This window comes from Schistocerca piceifrons, chromosome 4 (genome assembly GCF_021461385.2).
Source record: "Schistocerca piceifrons isolate TAMUIC-IGC-003096 chromosome 4, iqSchPice1.1, whole genome shotgun sequence".
Lineage (NCBI taxonomy): Eukaryota > Metazoa > Arthropoda > Insecta > Orthoptera > Acrididae > Schistocerca > Schistocerca piceifrons.
Genome location: NC_060141.1, coordinates 554986990 through 555005866, shown reverse-complemented (window position 1 = coordinate 555005866; position 18877 = coordinate 554986990).

Genomic DNA, 18877 nt, shown 5'->3' with positions numbered 1-18877 from the left:
AGAGCCATTTGAACCATTTCGTTCGAGACGTTTCTGTGTCAGTCCCTTCTGCATTTAGCGCCTGGGTAGAGCCCGTCACAGAGGTCGATCAGCTTGGCAGTGCTGCTGTGCCCAGTCGGTGTATGTCGTAGTCCTGGAGTTTACGCTGTACCTAAGACGTAGCTGCAAATGCCAGCTTCAGGCTCTGAACCGATGACTGCTACCTGACTGCTCAGGCCCTGAGCAGAACACATACTGCCGCTGCCTCTATGGGACTGCTCGCCGAAAGGATGTCAACCGGAGTCCACGAGCCGCTCGCTGCCCACCGCTGCTGCTCCCCAACCATCTGCCCGAGTCTGGGTGACGCCGCGACCTACCTCAACATTAGCGGCTGTCGCTGGCCATTTGGTGGTTGCAGCAGAGACGTGTCCAGTGCCCCTGACGCCGCAACCGAGTCAGCACGAGTCGGCATCACCGTATAGTCAGCTCGCCTGCCAGCTGCATGCGAACTGCCGTTAGCTGCCACAACGGGTGAAAATGCAGGATGCTGGTAATTAACCATTCCGCTGCTGTGGGCCAGTATACACATTCTGCTACGTCGTTACCCACGTGTTCTGGACGTGTATAAGTGCGCCGCTTGAATTTAACTGCAGGGCTATGAACTTCTGGATGCTTCCGGAGACGCTGACCTCACACTGCTGCGAATGAGCTACGTCCGTATCTCGGCGAAGAACGTTTCGAGTGTTTGTCTTACAACGTATCTGCCTCATTGCATGCTATCGTTTTCGGAAAGCCTCATTTCGTTACACTGAATCGTTTATGAGATACTGCGATTGTTATGACCACATGACTAGCGATGCCCAAGGACGTGAATGCGCAAGTCGTGCGCGACTGTCCTTAGGATATAAAACCCTGTAATTTGAGATCGAAATGAGATATCTTTCTGCTCTCAATTTTAAATAATATTTTTATATCTTATCTACATTTCATTCCCGGCAATGCATGAGGCAAAATCAACCACACTCAAGGCTTACGCAATGTGTTTTTGTCTCTGCAAAATGTTTAAAATTTCACGCAGTGCTTTACTTAATTTGATGTATCACAAACAGTAACTACGGGATGTAACGAAAATAAATTCAGTCCATTATCAAGCGAAGATGTAAGACTGTACGATGTGCAAAAATAAAAATGTTTACCTTACAGTTTGCTTGAAACCGGGTTATAAGTTTTTCATATCGAACGGCAAGTGTCCATAGACGAAACTGGGCGCATTGACAGAGCGTCCGTCGGATGTGAAACCAAAAAACTCGAGAACGAGATGGGATATCGTTCTGATCTCAATTTTAAGTAAAATTCCGTTATCTTAGCTGTACTCCACTCACTGTAATATATGAGCTCAAATCGATCACACACGAAGTTTACTCAATAGACCACCCAAGTTAGGCGTGATGAGGCTCGGCTAACACTTGGATGGGACACCGTCCGGGGCTGCCAAATGTTGTTGCAAGCGGGTGCACACAGCTCTTGTGAGGCCACTTGAGGAGTATTGAGAAGTGGCGGCTCCAGTTACGACAACTGACAACGGACTGGAGAGCGGTATGCTGACCACATGCCCCTGCACAGCCGCAACCACTAACACCTATTCGCTGAAGATAACGCTGCAGTCGATTGGTACCGTTAGGTCTTCCGAGGCCTGTTCTGCAGGAGATTTTCTTTTTTTTTTTCGCATGATAAATATGTCATATCGGCTGTCTCTCACCACGAGCTCCAGCATTTGACGAGCAGTACAGCCGTAACAAAAGTCGTTGAAGAATATGGCAGTCACTTTGAGCACATGTTCAATGGTTAATTTGCAGGAACAAAGTGAAAGACACTGGCACTCTCTAAATCAAGAACCTCGAGGCGAGGGGACTCACTCAGCGACTTTTAAATCAATGAACTACGTTTTATTTGTTTCTTCTGCCTTGCAGATGTCAAAATTTATTTTTGCTCATAAATAAATTAGTTAAAACTGAAACTTCAAATCTCTCTTCGCTCTTTCAAAATCCCATACCGAAAATAGGCGTTTCCATGAAACAAAACTCAACCTTCGAATGAACTTCGATAACTACCTTTAAGATCACGATTATTAAGGTACGTGACCCCTTATATATTTTCAAATTTGTTTTTTGTTATATGTCTCCTGTATTCCGAATCAATCCCTACTAAAACTAAAAACATATTTTCTTGTTTGACCTTCATTGAACATTGCCATGACCTTGAATAAGGTATCATTTTACAAGTAAAAATTGCCGCTCTTTTCAAATCTTGAATCAAATATTACGTTTCCCATTTAAGAAATCACTTTACCACGAAATCACCTTGAAAATTACGTTGAAGGTCATGACCGTTAGTAGCAATGCGTGACCCTCTTTGCTATCTAAAAGTTTTATCTAAAGCTTTTTGCTGTATTTCACCTCTATCCCAAGTTATTCCCCATTGTGGATTAGTAGGGTTCACTTTGTATACAGTACAAAATATAGTCGTTATCTTGACGGGTAGTTATTCGAAGCGGACCAGTAGGGTGTACTTGATAGCGCGAGAATGAACGTTCACTATGGTACCGTCGGAGATGGTTACTGAGGTAAACGTGAAATGATGAATATTTTGCTAATTACTGACTTAAGCTAATAGGAGGCCAGGCAGAGGAAAAATGAGGATGTAAGTCCACAGAGCGGAGAGGAAGAGGGAGATTCAAAAATGGCTCTGAGCGCTATGGGACTCAACTGCTGTGGTCACAAGTCCCCTAGAACTTAGAACTACTTAAACCTAACTAACCTAAGGACACCACACACATCCATGCCCGAGGCAGGATTCGAACCTGCGACCGCAGCGGTCGTGCGGCTCCAGACTGTAGCGCCTTTAACCGCTCGGCCACTCCGGCCGGCTGAAGAGGGAGAGACCTTGTTCGCCGTGGCTTGGGCTACAGCTCTCTTTGACACACCGATTTGTATGGAAGAGTACAGTTACGTCATGCAGTACAGTAAACGGGATGTAATGACTGTTTGTATGGATGTGATACGCCGTGATGAACGGTGTTAACGAGAAAAGTTGTCCGGCAGCGTGCTGCGTTGCTTGCATTGAAGACTTCTGCCAAGCAAAGTTTGAACTTTGCTACAAGTTGCCGAGGTTTATTCAGTCTCCATTTACGGCCATCTCAGGAGTGCAGCTGGACTGTGTTGACGCACTGGCTCAGATTAATAAATGAAGCCTTACCAGTTTTTTGGTCTGTGGAAGACCCGTTTTGATTGTACTGTCCCTAGCCGAGCTTTGACGACGATATTAGGTTTCTTTATTTTTTTTAAAAGACTAAACCGCCATTTGACTGTGTATTACTGTATTTCTCTTTTATACTATCCAGATTTCGGCTTTTATGCCATTATCAAGTAGAATGTTAATCGTTGTTAGACCAATATTAAGTCATATCTCTTAAGGTAGTCCAAGGACAAGTATTTCTGTGGAACATTCTTCGAATTGGCTTTTCTTGTGGTGAAATCAGTTTTTATTCTTTCCAGAATGAGATATTCACTCTGCAGCAGAGTGACACTTGACTACAACATAGTGAAGAAAAGATACGCATGTGCCGTACACCTGCGTACGTGAGAAATATAAATATTCGATGGGCATTAAAATATGAAATGCGTGTCAAGAATAATTTCTATTAACCTGTGCATGACAGCACATTGGACTCAATGATTCGAAGGCTCCAATATCATCCCCTTATGTAATATCAATATCCAGTCTGCTCGTACCTTACGGTAGTAACCTTACGGAAACCAGCCAGAATAAAAACTGAAACTTCCTGGCAGATTAAAACTGTGTGCCGGACCGAGACTCGAACTCGGGACCTTTGCCTTTCGCAGCCAAGTGCTCTACTAACTATTTTTTTTTTTTTTTTTTTGCATTTTGTTCGTTATTGATCGTTGTGTTTGGTCGTTGCGGATGTCGCAAGTCATCCTGTTCAAGTTCGGTGGTTGATCGTTCCACTCAGTTTTTTATTACAGAGGCCAACCGGCTCTCTGACCGAACACGCTGAGTTACCGTGCCGTCTAACTGAGCTACCCAAGCACGACTCATGACCCGTCCTCACAGCTTTACTTCCGCCAGTAGCTCGTCTCCTACCTTCCAAACTTTACAGAAGCTCTCCTGGTTCGCAGGAGAGCTTCTGTAAAGTTTGAAAGGTAGGAGACGAGGTACTGGCGGAAGTAAAGCTGTGGGGACGGGGCTTGAGTCGTGCTTGGGTAGCTCAGTGGTAGAGCACTTGCGCTAGTGGTAATCGTAACTTGTAAGGCACACGCATCACTTGTGCGTATCCGAGCTTATCTGGTGTGCCGATTAAGTCTCCTTGCTACAGACGAGCTGATTAGGAACTGCTTTTTCGTCTGAAACCTGACTGTCCATCAATTTTGCTAGTAACCATGTTTTTAGAGCTGAGACTGAAATGTGTTCCTTCATGCTTTTATTGGTTTCAAAACTGCTTTTTAATTCAAGCTGTAAACTTAATGGTCGAAATCTGCAAAATAATTTTTTATTTAATTTCAATTGATAGTTGGTTCAGAGTGCTTTGTTTCAACCGTATTCAATTAATTGGAATATTTCTTGTTAAAAGACCGTGCCAATTTTGCCTTGTGGAGACCGCTGAAAAATAAAAGCAGTTACTGATTACAACGTTATTCTACTGTGGCCCAGTTCTTACCGCTGCCCTGCTCCATGTGGTATCTATCACGGCAAATATCCTTCACCATATGAAAAGTGTATGCAGGAAACCACCTTTCTCCACTTTCTTAACAATAGTATAAAAACATTATTATGTCTGTCGTAACAAATAGAATTCCAATTTATAATATAAAGTGCGCTCCTGAAAGTACGATTTAGGAACCGTTATTCAAAGTTTGCAGTACAAGCATGGTTAACAGAAACGAGCAGTCGTTGTTCATAGAGGTTGAGCTTCTGATGATAGTAATTTCTAACGCAACGAGACACGCTAAGTTTGTATACAAGTAATAAACTGCACAATGATACCACGTCTCATTTTTCAGTTGACTGAGATTTCAAGAATTAAGTAGTTTGTACGTCCTAGTACTGAATGTGCGATGACTGAGAAATGTAACTCATATGTCTATAAAAGAATCTCTGAACGTACGTATGTGTGTATGTTCCAGTTCCTCTCCTAGGGATCGGGTTGGACGACAAAAGCGGGTGACAAAGAAACCTCAGTATCTTCTGGAACAGTGTCGATTAAATTTAGTATAACCACGACGCAGTATTTATACTGCTTGTATAATTATTTAAATAAAAATACCGTGCGGTGACAAGCGGTGTCACGTAAAAATATTAGATAACGACTGATATGATTATCGAATTCATAGTTTTCAGAGGCCATAGACTTACTAGTGAAAGTCTTTATGATTTTGCACCTCTGGGGGTATCACCGTAATGCCTGAAGCATTCACTACCATCAGTCACATTCACTGTCTGGAAAAAAGTGCTGTGACAGTAAGAGACCCGTAGCCCCCTATGACATAAGATGGGGCGGAAAAGGGCTGATGTAAAAGCGTACGTGAGCAAACCCACGCTGGCCGGTGTGGGCGAACGGTTCTAGGCGTTTCAGTCTGGAACCGCGCGACCGCTACGGTCGCAGGTTCGAATCCTGCCTCGGGCATGGATGTGTGTGATGTCCTTAGGTTAGTTAGGTTTAAGTAGTTCTAAGTTCTTGGGGACTGATGGCCTCAGAAGTTAAGTCCCATAGTGCTCAGAGCCATTTGAACCATTTTTTGAGCAAACCCGCGGGCAAAAAACGAGAGTTTGGTAAACTTTTACACCCCTTGTAAGAAAATTTAATTTTAATTCATAGCAAAAGAAACCTATTTGTTTGTTTCTTGCGCTGGCAGTTGCAGAAAAAAGGCGGAGCTTTCTCTGACCGGCAAGCGGCGATAAGAAACGAAGTTTAAGGTTTAATGTCCCGTCGACGACAAAGTCATTAGGGACAGAGCACAACGCAAAAAGAGACCAAGCGCTGCTTCAGCAGATCAAGTATGGTGGAAAAATCGACTGTAATTCTAGAGAAGCGGCCATCTCAGCATACACCTGTTGTGGTTCGGGAGACATATATAGAAAAGTTAAATGAGGAATTTCAGACGGGAATTTCGGGCTGGCTACTCCAGCGTTTAAACGTCAGCACCACCTACCTCGGTAAATCTTCCTTTATCCGATAAACGGTTTTATCTCTGAGTTAACTCTTTAGTCTCTTCTTCAGAAGAAGTCTAGAGAGCCCCAGGAGAAGTTTCGACAGAGTAGGTTTCAACGGTGGAGACGGACTTGGCGGTGCGCTGTTGGTCAGCGGGAAAATTTAATTATTCACGAGGGCGTTCTAAAGCAGCGGCGCCATTGTGGCCAAAGCGGCGTTCTTCGGCGGAGCACTTAGCACAAAGAGCCGGCGGCCCGAGAGTGGGGCACGGAAGTGTCGGGGCGGGGCAGCGCAGGGGCGCCGCGCGGATTGCGGCCGCATTAGCACTGCTTGCGCCGGCAGCCTGGGCCCACCCGGCCTGCAGCAATTACTTTGCTGGCGACAGCCCCGTGCTGTGCACAGCGCACGAGAACCTCGTGAACCAAGGACTGTGTGAACTTCTGTGGGGTTTCCTACCTGCCGTACGCGCGAACAGCAATTTTTAAGTACAAATGTTACCGGTTTCGACGCACAGGTCAACATGTTGACATCTGTTATTATGTTCCTAAAGGATGCCATGTGGAGGCACTTCAGAGAGGTAGAAAATTTTTACTGCTTAAAAAGGCATTATCAGTTGTTTCAAGAACAAAGGACTACAAACGGTGGTGGAGGTTGAAAATCTGTGCTGGACAGCGACTCGAACCCGGATGCTCCACTTCTCTAGAACGGCTGCCTTAACCATCTCGGTCATCCGGATATGCTTTACGGCCGACCCAGACTCTTAACCTGACATACACACTTTTACGCCGCGCGGCATTAGCCGAGCGGTCTGAGGCGACACACCCCCTTACTTAGCCCCATTACTCGTAGCATCCGGACTGAAAATACCTAGAGCTTTCCTCGCTCATATACGAGACTGGACGGTCCTTTAGCGTCAGGTACAAGGAACTTTTGTTGGGAAAAGGAGGAACTAATGCACACAATTCCACTTCGGCTGATCACCTGCTAATTTCCGGACGCAAACCGAAGCGCGATGAAGAAACTTCCGTTTTACGTAGAGAAAAGTAGGGTCATACGCTCGACGTACTCGAAGAGCTAGAGATTTTCAAGCATATTTCTAAAAACGATGGCCTCATCCTCAATGAACAGTTACAACTACATAACAAAAATTCCTTCGTTGGTTTCCGTCCACTATTCACGGAATTTTGATTCTTCTGTTTTTACTATATTTTCCCTGCTTCTGATTTCGAAGCATTTTCTTCTAATCTCATTGGTATGTGCTACTGAAGTTACCTTCATGCAAAAGTTTTCTGGATTTTACAGCTGTTTGTAAAATTTTTTCTATGTCGAAAAAATGGTTCAAATGGCTCTGAGCTCTATGGGACTTACCTGCTGAGGTCATCAGTCCCCTACAACCTAGAACTACTTAAACCTAACTAGCCTAAGGACATCACACACATCCATGCCCGAGGCAGGATTCGAACCTGCGACTGTAGCGGTCGTGCGGTTCCAGACTGTAGCGCCTAGATCAGCTCGACCACCCCGGTCGGCTTTTCTATGTCATTCTGTGCTTTACGTAATAGTAGTTTCTGTAAAGTCTTACAGATGGCTCTTTTATACTTAATCTGCTTGACTAACTGTCGTTTTTTTCAGGTATTTTTGTTACAGTGTTTTAAATGGGCGCCGGCGGCGGTGGTCTCGCGGTTCTAGGCGAGCAGTCCGGAACCGTGCGGCTGCTACGGTCGCAGGTTCGAATCCTGCCTCGGGCATGGATGTGTGTGGTGTCCTTAGGTTAGTTAGGTTTAAGTAGTTCTAAGTTCTAGGGGACTAATGACCACAGCAGTTGAGTCCCATAGTGCTCAGAGCCATTTGAACCATTTTTTTTTAAATGGGAGCATGTTACTGTCTGCGCCTGATGGATGACGCAACTCGCATTGTTTTCGTGGCAGCAATGTAATGCCACTGGGCCCATCACTCTGATGATGATTCCAGCTGGGCACGCATGGAAAAGCGTACAATGTTATACTCTACTTCTGACACGAGCACAGCTGCTCCAAATTCTGACTACTGCATTTTAGCAACGTAATTTTACGTAAGTATCCTTTGCGCGTCATGAAAATTATCGACTTGATTAATGTGTTTTTGGTCATACTTCATTTCCTATGTATCTATGTATTATAATATAGGATTTAGCAACATTTGTTCTGATGAAGTCACACCTAGTAGGTTTGGAAACCTAGGTCAGTGTACCTACCGTTTATGTGCAACCGGTTGGTTCTTTAATCCAATGTTGAAACCAGTATGCGGTTGCTGAAAACGGCCATGTTCAAAATTGCAAAAATAATTCCACATTACGTCAATAGACCCAACATGCGTAGCACATCGTGCTGTCTACATCACAAACTGCCTTCGAACTGCGTGCATCCTACGTCACTGCAGAGCCTAAATCTGTGGTACTGAGCCTTACAGACATGAGCCAATATGTCCGGTTTTCTTTGAGGTATTTCAGTCGCTTCATGGACCTGAGCAATAAGGTCCCCCGTTGATGCTACAGATGGGCCACACATCACACTCTTCGTACGATCCCACAGAAGATACTCAAGAGGTGTCAAATCTGGCGACTGTTCTGGCCATGGAGCTGGTTCATCTCTACCAATCCACTGACTAAGATACGCGACGTTGAGGTGACTCTGCACATCCACATCAAAGTGCGCTGGAGCTGCATCTTGTTGCAGCCACATGTAAATCTGAACATTTGTTGGCAGTACATCCAATAGGATGGACAAAACACCTCTAATAACCGTGAGGTACAGCGGTACTCTCGCTTTGGCACTAAATACGGCCCAATGATGGGGTCATCAATTATCTCGGCCCAGATGTTAGTACCGACCATGTGTTGGTGGTTTTGAATCAGCTGCGCACGGGGTTTCTCGTCCCCCAAACATGCATGCTATGCAAGTTTAACATGCTGCCTCTAGTAAACGTGCATTCGTCCCTGAATCCCTGAAGAGCATCAAGCTTGGGAATTTTGGCTGGAGTATGCATTGATGTAAATACCAATGCGCAAACTATACCAGTCGTGGATAGTCCTCCCATGATGACTTGACTTTCTGCAGATGGTATGGATGGAGCCGGTGTTCATGAGAAAAACACCACACGCACTTTTACTCGTGTGCAGCGCTTGTGCCACCTGGGTCCTCTTCGAACATTGTCAGTACGCGCTCCTCTGTCTGCCGTGTTCGAGCCAAGGATGGACGACCCGCATCAGTCTACAAACAGTAGACTGGGGATGTATAAGCAAGTATCAAGCACAAAGCGCTACTACTTTACTGTACAGTGGACACACTTTAGGCATAAAATACCTACTAACGTGGAACTTTCCGGCCTTTCTGAGTCTCCACTCGATGGCAGCGAACGTGATGTGGGATACGTCTGTTTGGAAAACGTTACGCACACGATGTCGCAGCGGCTCTCTCATTGTAATCCACTTTGCCGAACACAAGCACCATGTCGGTTATTACCGCAGTTGTGTACATGTACTGCTCAAAAATGGTTCAAATGGTTCTGAGCACTATGGGACTTAACTTCTGAGGTCACCAGTCCCCTAGAACTTAGAACTACTTAAACCGAACTAACCTAAGGACATCACACATCCATGCCCGAGGCAGGATTCGAACCTGCGACTTGTACCGCTGTCAACAGTGTTACAGCACTGGCAGACCACACAAAGTCTGGAGAAGGATGCGCCTAGTGGTTGTATGGAGGAACGTAGCGCATGCGCAAGAACGTTATTAGGATCAAGTCGCTCATCCGCAGTACAAAATGAGTTGCATACTTTCTATATTCAGAAACCAAAACAAATCTTAACAAATCTTCGTTGATGCATTATGGATCGTGGGACGACGGCTGGCATGAACTTCTTGATACAATAATTTACCAACAGCCGTATGTATTGTAGAAATTTATTTTATTTTATTAACTTCTATGTGCTACCAGTTTCGGCATTACATTGATGCCATCTTCTCGTGTACAGCGATTTTACGACTATGAGGAGTGTGGCCTGAAGATGGCATCAATGTAATGCCGAAACTGGTAGCACATAGAAGTTCATAAAATAAAATAACTTTCTACAATACATACGGCTGTTGGTAAATTACTGCATCAAGAAAAAATAAATCTTAACAAACGTTCACAGCCGTTCGTTCTCAGACATTTTCGCTCTTCAGCGCCCAAGCCATGCATTTCTGCATACGGGTTCCTTATTAAAAACCGATCAGTTTGCCATCCCTCACAACTTACTAAGCCTTGTCGGTGCATCTTTTTTCCTTTTCTGGTGAGGGGTGGGGGGCGGGGGGAGAGAAATCCTGTAAATACTGAAATTTGTTGTCTGTTCTGTCCGACATGTCCGACATATCAGACATCACATTTCAACGCGATTTAATGGTTACCCGTCATATACTGCTGTGTGGAAAGCTTGATGGTTTGTCCTCATGCACGTCGACTACAATTGGAAGACGGCATAATACCTCAAGGGGGCTATTACTCTAACACAGTGAACCAACTGACTGTATTGCTTTGGGCGGGCCAACATGGCTCAGTCGTTTGCGGAACACGATATCTCAACTGCGTACTTTGCCGTCATCTCCAGATGATACCTGTAGAATGGCGGCCTTTGCTACATCGCGCCTCCTTTATACTCTTATCGGTCTCCACCCCTTCTCTAATAACGGTGAGATGATCATTGAGCGCTGAGTGTGAGGTTCCTCAGTGCCTATGCTACTCCGACGGACGAATCGGTCGAGGTGACGCAGTGGCTACCAGGCTATACTAACATTCGAGAGGAGGACAGTTGAAATCTCCGTCCGGCTATTCAGATTTAGGTTTCCGTGATTTTTCCCAAATCACTCCTGGCAAATGTCGGGATGGCTCATTTGATAACGGCAAGACCGACTTCCTTCCATATTTTTTCGTACTTCGAGCTTGTGGTCCGTCTCCAATGTCCACGGGATGTTAAATCCTAATCTTCATCCCTTTTCCGTCGGTAACGGAAGTTGCTCTCGGTCAGCGCTGGAACTGCAGTTGGTTGAGCGCTGCGTTTCACAATTCATTGAGAGTGAAGCCACTATGGATCAGGCCGACGACCGGTCGTATTTCAACGTACTATCCGAAAACGACGTCTGCTTAGAACTTCGGTTTTCTCACATTTCATTCAGTTCCCTATAGCCATGCTATGTTCCGCAACCGCAGATTTAGTTCGATGTGTCTCTTGTGCTCCTTGTTCTTTGGTTTGACCCTCTGCCTGATGTAAGCCTTACCTTATTAGCACGGAATACGCGGTAGACACCCGGTTTACTGAAACCAGGACAATCTTTCACCGTAGCTAACACACATGTTTTCGGAGACGGAAAATACCTAATTGAGGCGGAATTTAACGCTACGCTGATTGAAAATTTTGTCAATTTTGTTTCATACTCTTTCTGTGTACGGGAGAAACGTCATTGTCTTGTCCTCTTCATCGTATTCTACACTGAAGAGCCAAAGAAACTGGTGTACCTGCCTAATATCGTGTAGGGTCCCCGCTGGCACTCAGACGTGCCACAGCATGACGTCGCATGGACTCGACTAATGTCTGAAATAGTGCTGGAGGGAATTGACACCATGAATTCTGCAGGGATGTCCATAAATCCATAAGAGTACGAGGGGATAGAGATCTTTTCTGAACAGCACGTTGCAAGGCATCCAAGATATGCTTCATAATGTTCGTGTCTCGGGAGATTCGTGGCCAGGGGAAGTGGTTGAACTCAGAAGAGTGTTCCTGGAGTCACTCTGTAGCATTTCTGGACGTGTGGGGTGTCGCATTGTCCTGTTGGAACTGCCCAAGTCCGTCTGATTGCACAATGGATATGAATGGATGCAGGCGATCAGACAGGATGCTTACGTACGTGTTGTCCGTGACAATCGTATTTAGATGTATCAGGGGTCCCATATCACTCCAGTTGCACACGCCACAGACCATTACAGAGCCTTCACTAGCTTGAACAGTCCCCTACTGACATGCAGGGCCCATGGCTTCATGAGGTTGTCTCCATACCCGTACACGTCCACGTCCATCCGCTCGATACAATATGAAACGAGACTCGTCCGACCAGGCAACATATCGGTGTTGACGGGCCCAGGCGAGACGTAAAGCTTTGTGTCGTGCAGTCATCAAGGGTACATGAGTGGGCCTTCGGCTCCGAAAGCCCACATCGATGATGTTTCGTTGAATGGTTCGCACGCTGACCCTTCTTGATGGCACAGAATTGAGATTTGCAGCAAACTGCTAAAGGGTTACAATTATGTCACGTTGAACCATTCTCTTCAGTCGTCGTTGATCCCATTCTTGCCGGAATTTTTTCGACCACAGTGATGTCTGAGATTTGTTGTTTTGCTGGATTCCTGATATTTAGGATACACTAGTGGAATGATCGTACGAGACATTCCCCACTTTATCGCTACCTCGGAGACGCGGTGTCCCATCGCTCGTGCGCCGATTGTAACACCACGCTCAAACTCACTTAAGGGGGGCTAGGATGTCAAATGGTCCGACTTGGATCAGGAAAGGCACCACAGGACAGTTTAATTTTCACTGTCTATAATTTTACAAATAAATTAATAAAACTAGAATTTTCCAAATTTATTAAAACCTGTGATAAAATTTGAGTTTTTTCTAAACATGAAATTTAAAATATAACAGGTCATTCATTTTTCATAAATTAAGTAAATCCTAGAGTTTCACCTATAAGTATGTTGTTTTCTAATGAAGAAAAGTGTACCTACAGCAACAAATGCTAGCGTAATTATCCCACTCTTATGTTGGCTCCCACTATTCTCCACTTGCCGCTAAGAGTACGTGTTGACTGCATCATAATGCAATTTAGATCACCATGTAGGACCAGTTATCCGCAGCGGAGCGATCGAAAAGAAGTAGAATGAGAATCTGAGCTGTGAAAATTAAAAGACGGGGTGAAAAGGTAACTTAGTAAATAATAACAGTAATAACACATTACGAATGATCATTTTCAGTGAAAATTGTAGTGTCTGTGTACTGGTGGTTATTCGTCTGGGAAAGATTGCGTAAATGTACGAGTTTGTACTTTGATTGGGCTTTATAATCTGTAGTTATGACGTGAGGAGATGCAATTCGTTTTAGATACTTCAACCGAGATCCATATTTCAGTAATTTTAAGTCGTCTTGTAACCACAAAGAAGGCAGATTTAAATGTCGAAGCATCTAAATATTCTACCTGATGACAGCAAAAACAAAAGTTTACAGCATACCAAAAAAGGGGAATTAGATCACATACTCAGTTACACAAAAATAAAAAACTGAAATTAACGTTTTAAACGACATTAAATGAAAACATGACTGGATCAGAAACGCGTTTTGTTCAGTGAATTGGTTCAAAACGTATTAAGTGAAATTTGATAATTAATTCAATAATTCATTCAATCATTACTATTTCTGGAACATGATCTGAATACCTAGGTCCTGCCGTCGATAATTTTGACATATTTGATTTGATAAAGAAGCGAAATGTTCGTCTTGCTTCATGTAAAATTATGATCTGTGATCTTAATACGATTTGAAACGATGCTCCTGATATGTCCTTAAGGTAGCTGAGCTCCTTTGGTAGGTTTTCTTCTTCTGCTATTAGACGGGCCCTGTGGACCAGTGCACGTAGCGCATCCTCACTCTGGGAAGGATAGTGGCAGCTGGAGGCGTGGAGATAATCAATGTGGGTAGCTTCCCTGTAAACTATGTCCCCACTCCATAGCGCTATCAGATTTTCGCTGGACTAGAACGTCAAAAAAGAGAAGCTCGCCATCATTTCCAACCTCCATGATCAATTTGATGCTGCGATTCAGGGAATTCGGTTGTCGGATGGTACGTCTGAAGTCATTCACTTCCGTATGGCTACAGTTGCTGTCAGAAGTGACGTTATTTCAGAAATTTTGTGCGACTGTGTTATCTGCCGGGAGGTAAGTAGTAGACTAAGGTGACAAAAGTAATGGGGTAGCGGTATGCATACGTACATTTACCGATAGTATCGCGTACACAAGGTATAAAAGTGCAGTGCCTTGGCGGAGCTGTCATCTGAGAGGGCAGCGCCTTGACGGAGCTGTCGTTAGTACACAGGTGATTCATGTGAGAACGTTTCTGGCATGATTATGGCCATATGAAGGGAATTAACAGACTTTGTTTGCAGAATGGTAGTACGAACTCGACGCGTAAAGCATTCCATTTCGGAAACTGTAAGGGAATTCAGTATTCCGAGATTCCCGGTGTCAAGAGTGTGTTGAAAGTACCAAATTGCAGGCGTTACCTCTCACCTCGGACAATGGAGTGGCCGATGGCCGTCGCTTGAGGACCGAGAGCTGCAACGTTTGCGTAGAGTTGTCAATGATAACAGACAAGCTACACTGCATTCAGTAACCTCAGAAATCAATGTGGGACGTAAAAAAAGCGTGTCCGTTAGGACAGTGCTGCGAAATTTAGCGTTAACGGGCTATGGCAGCAGGAGACCGACTGAGAGTGCTTTGCTGACAGCACGACGTCACCTGTAGCGCCTCTCCTGGGCTCGTGGTCATATCGGTTGGATCATAGACGACTGGAAAACCGTGGCCTGCTCAGATGAGTCCCAATTTCAGTCGGTAAGAGCTGATGGTAGGGTTCGCATGCTGCGGAAACCCCACAAGGCCATGGATCCAAATTATCAACAAAGCGCTGTGAAAGTTGGCTGTAGCTCAATGATGGTGGGGACTATGTTTTCATGGAATGGACTGGGTCCTCCGGTCCAATTGATCAAATCGTTGACTGGAGCAGACCCTCTGCACCCATTTATGGAGTTATGTTTGAGCCGTGCGTGGCTCGTGTTCCCGCCATCATGTACTTCCACCTCACTTCGTCAGTTTAAGTTACTATCACTGAGTTGCTGCTTTGCCTGACCGTGAGCGGCGTTAGCAGCGCGTATCGATATATCCCCTGTCGTAGTATCTTTGCTCGAGTGGTATTACCTCCCAGTCGTTGTCTGTCGTAACCACGTCGGATAGCGAATTCGGGTCGCGAGTACGGGCTGGCAGTCAGTTGGAACGCAGTCCGGACCTACCAGGCGGGGAGTTGCAATGCGGCACTAGTGCAGGCGGGTTGCACCAGCAGTGAGGTCTCCGTCGACTTGGCTCGCCCGACCATTGCCGCCACGCATCACTTGCGCCGGGCCGCAGTTTTGGTGGATCGTCGGTCGGTCGTCCTACTCGACGGCGCGTTTTGGCTCGCCGATCTTCATGACTCGGTTGTGTGTGTGCATCGGCTCCCGATTTGTCTTCGTGCCTGCTTAGATACTGTTGGGTATCGTTCAGGTCTTCGCGCAGGTGTTTGTCAGGTTGTGTGTGTAGTTGACGTTATTTCCACTGACGACGATGTTAGATGTTGTCGGCATTCTGAGGCCAGTCGGTCGGTTGGTGCGGACCAGGGAGGATATCTCCGCGCTGTGCAGTCGCCTGGGTCCGCTGCCGGTCCCTGCGCAGTGTCGGAGCGTGCGTGGAGCTGTCCGATCGCTACGAGCAGGAGAGGCATCACAGGACATTTTAATTTGCAGTGTTTATACTTTTACAAATAAATTCACCAAACTTTGTCAGCATCACCAGGAAGGATTCAGGATTCACACCCATTGCAGTGGAAGTTCTAAAACATAGTAAAATAAATTTTTTTACGTGCGAAATTTCATCATTTTTTTCTCTTACTAATGGCTGCATTTGTTGCTATAGGTACACTTTTCTGCATAAGTTAGAGAGATTCTTCGATGAATTTTGCACAGCATACATACCATACTCACAGGTGTATGAAACTCTAGAATTTATTTAATATATGAAAAACCAATGAACTGTTATATTTTAAGTTTTATGTTTAGAAAAAACACAAATTTTATAGTTATTTACCTCAATTTTTACCACTGTTTTTAATAGATTTGGAAAATTCTAGAGTTTGATACACCTGCAAGTATGGTTTGTATGCTGTGCAAAATTCATCGAAGAATCTCTATTACTTATGAAGAAAAGTATACCTAAGCAACAAATGCTGTCATAGTAAGTGAAAAAATGAAGAAATTTCACATGTAAAAAAAAATTATTTCGTATGGTTTCTAACTTCCACCGCTAAGAGTGTGAATTCTGAATCCTTCCTGTTCATGCCGACAAAGTTGTATGAATTTATTTGTAAAAGTATAGACAGTGGAAATTAAAATGTTCAGTGGTGCCTCTCCTGCTCCAAGTCGGCCAGCTTGACGTAATACCTCCCTAAAAAGAGTATTTGTGAACTAAATGCTAATAAATTACAATTGTGAACTGAATCCGACCGCAACTCCCTTGGCCCTTTTCCACAATCTTAATTACCTGTTAGCTCTGCGTGATTTAGCGGGCGTTTCAATGTTCTCAAATAACAATGGAATTTTTATGGATGACAATGAGCCATGTCACCGGGCCACAATTGTTCGCGATTGCTTTGAAAAACGTTCTGGGCCGGCCGCTGTGGCCGAGCGGTTCTAGGCGCTTCAGTCTGGAACCACGCGACCGCTACGGTCGCAGGTTCGAATCCTGCCTCGGCCATGGATGTGTGTGATGTCCTTAGGTTAGTTAGGTTTAAGTAGTTCTAAGGCCTAGGGGACTGATGACCTCAGATGTTAAGTCCCATAGTGCTCAGACCCATTAAAAAAAAAAGCCAAAAACGTTCTGGGCAATTGGAGCGAACGATTTGGCCACACAGATCGTCCTACACGAGTCCTATCGAACGTTTATGGGACGTAATCGAGATTTCAGTTCGTGCACAAAATTCAGCACTGGCAAGATTTTCGCAATTAGGGACGGCTATAGAGGCGGCATGGCTAAATATATCTGTAGGGGACTTCCAACGACTTGTAGAGTCCATGCTACGTCGAGTTGCTGCACAACACAGGGCGAAAGGAGGTCCGCCATGGTATTAGGAGGTACCCATGCCTTTTGTCACCTCAGTGTAGACGTCTTTCGTCAAAATTTTTCATCCGTGCTCCCCTGTACCCGTCACGTTCAGGGAGACAGAAGCGGCCTAGAGCTGGGGAGTGGCGCAGCGAGCGCCAGTAAACCGCGCTACGCCGGCCACGCTTATCTGGCGCCGCGCCGCCCGCCACATTGTGGTCCACCGCATTGTCCGCGCCGCGCCGCCCAACGCCGCCGCCAACCGCCGCCCACGCCTAGTGCCGGTCCGTTTGTTCGCCGCTATCGCCAGCCTGCCGTATCTGGCGCCCGGTGCTGGCGGAGCCCAACCACATCGCCTCTAGTCGCTCACTCTAACGTGACAGCGTCTACTCAGCAGAGCGTCAGGTATGCTGTCACCAAGGTATCGTCTTACAATCGGTCCCAAGGTGGTCGGTATTTCATTTGCTCTCACACATTCCCATACTGATAAAAAAAAAAAAAAGCACTCCGTCTTCAGGCCACGAGTGGCCTACCGGGACCATCCGACCGCCGTGTCATCCTCAGTGGAGGATGCGGCTAGGAGGGGTGTGGGGTCAGCACACCACTCTCCCGATCGTAAGATGGTATTCTTGACGGAAGCCACTACTATTCGGTCGAGTAGCTCCTGAAATGGCATCACGAGGCTGAGTGCACCACGAAAAACGGCAACAGCGCATGGCGGCCTGGATGGTCACCCATCCAAGTGCCGATCACGCCCGACAGCGCTTAACTTCGGTGACCTCACGGAATCCGGTGTATCCACTGCGGCAAGGCCGTTGCCATACTGATCAACTCAGTGAGCGAAATGATATAGTGTTCTTGTGGTCGTGCTTGTTGTTGTTGATATTGTTGTTGTTGTTGTCGTCGTCGTGATGTTCATTCCGAAGACAGGTTTGATTCACCTCTCCACACCGACCTCTCCTGTAACAGGCTGTTAACCCTTGCTTAACTGCCGCAAACTAGTAGGCTCAAAAAGCTCGTAGATTTTTTGATTTCCATGTAGGTATTCCGGTTGCTATAGGTATATTTGTCGATTATAATTTTTATTTTGTAGTGCTCTGTTGTTATCGAAGTTTACATATGCCATTTTGTCATTTGGATATGGTGAGTCGAGCTGTGGATCCTAAAAAGTAGAATGCCTAATGGAGAAATCGGAACATTTCCGACATATTCTTCTGTTTGAGTTTAATACAGGGGTGACAGCAGCGGAGTTACCCATAGAAATTTGCACCGTGTATGGGGATAATGCAGTATGACAGAGCACGGAAAGAAAATCGTTTTCTCGTTTTAAGTTGGATAGTTTTGACATTAGTGGCTCACCACGTCCAGGAAGACCTTCCTCGTTTAAAAGCATTAACCCACAATGATGCACGTCAGTGTACTCGAGAAATGGTAAATGAGGTGAACTGTGTTCATTCCACCATCGTCTGACATTTGCATGCAATGGGGAGGCTCAAAAATCGGTTGTATGCGCATCACATTCTCGAAGCCAAAAATCACAAAAATCAGTGGGTGGTCATATGCGCATTTCCATTCACTGGTACTCAATAGGCTTCTGAACAAACCCGACCATACCTGTCATGTACCGTTACTGGTGGCTTGAACTGTTTCTTCATGCTATCATATGATGGAAAAGAAATCAATGATTGAGCCCAAACAAAGTAG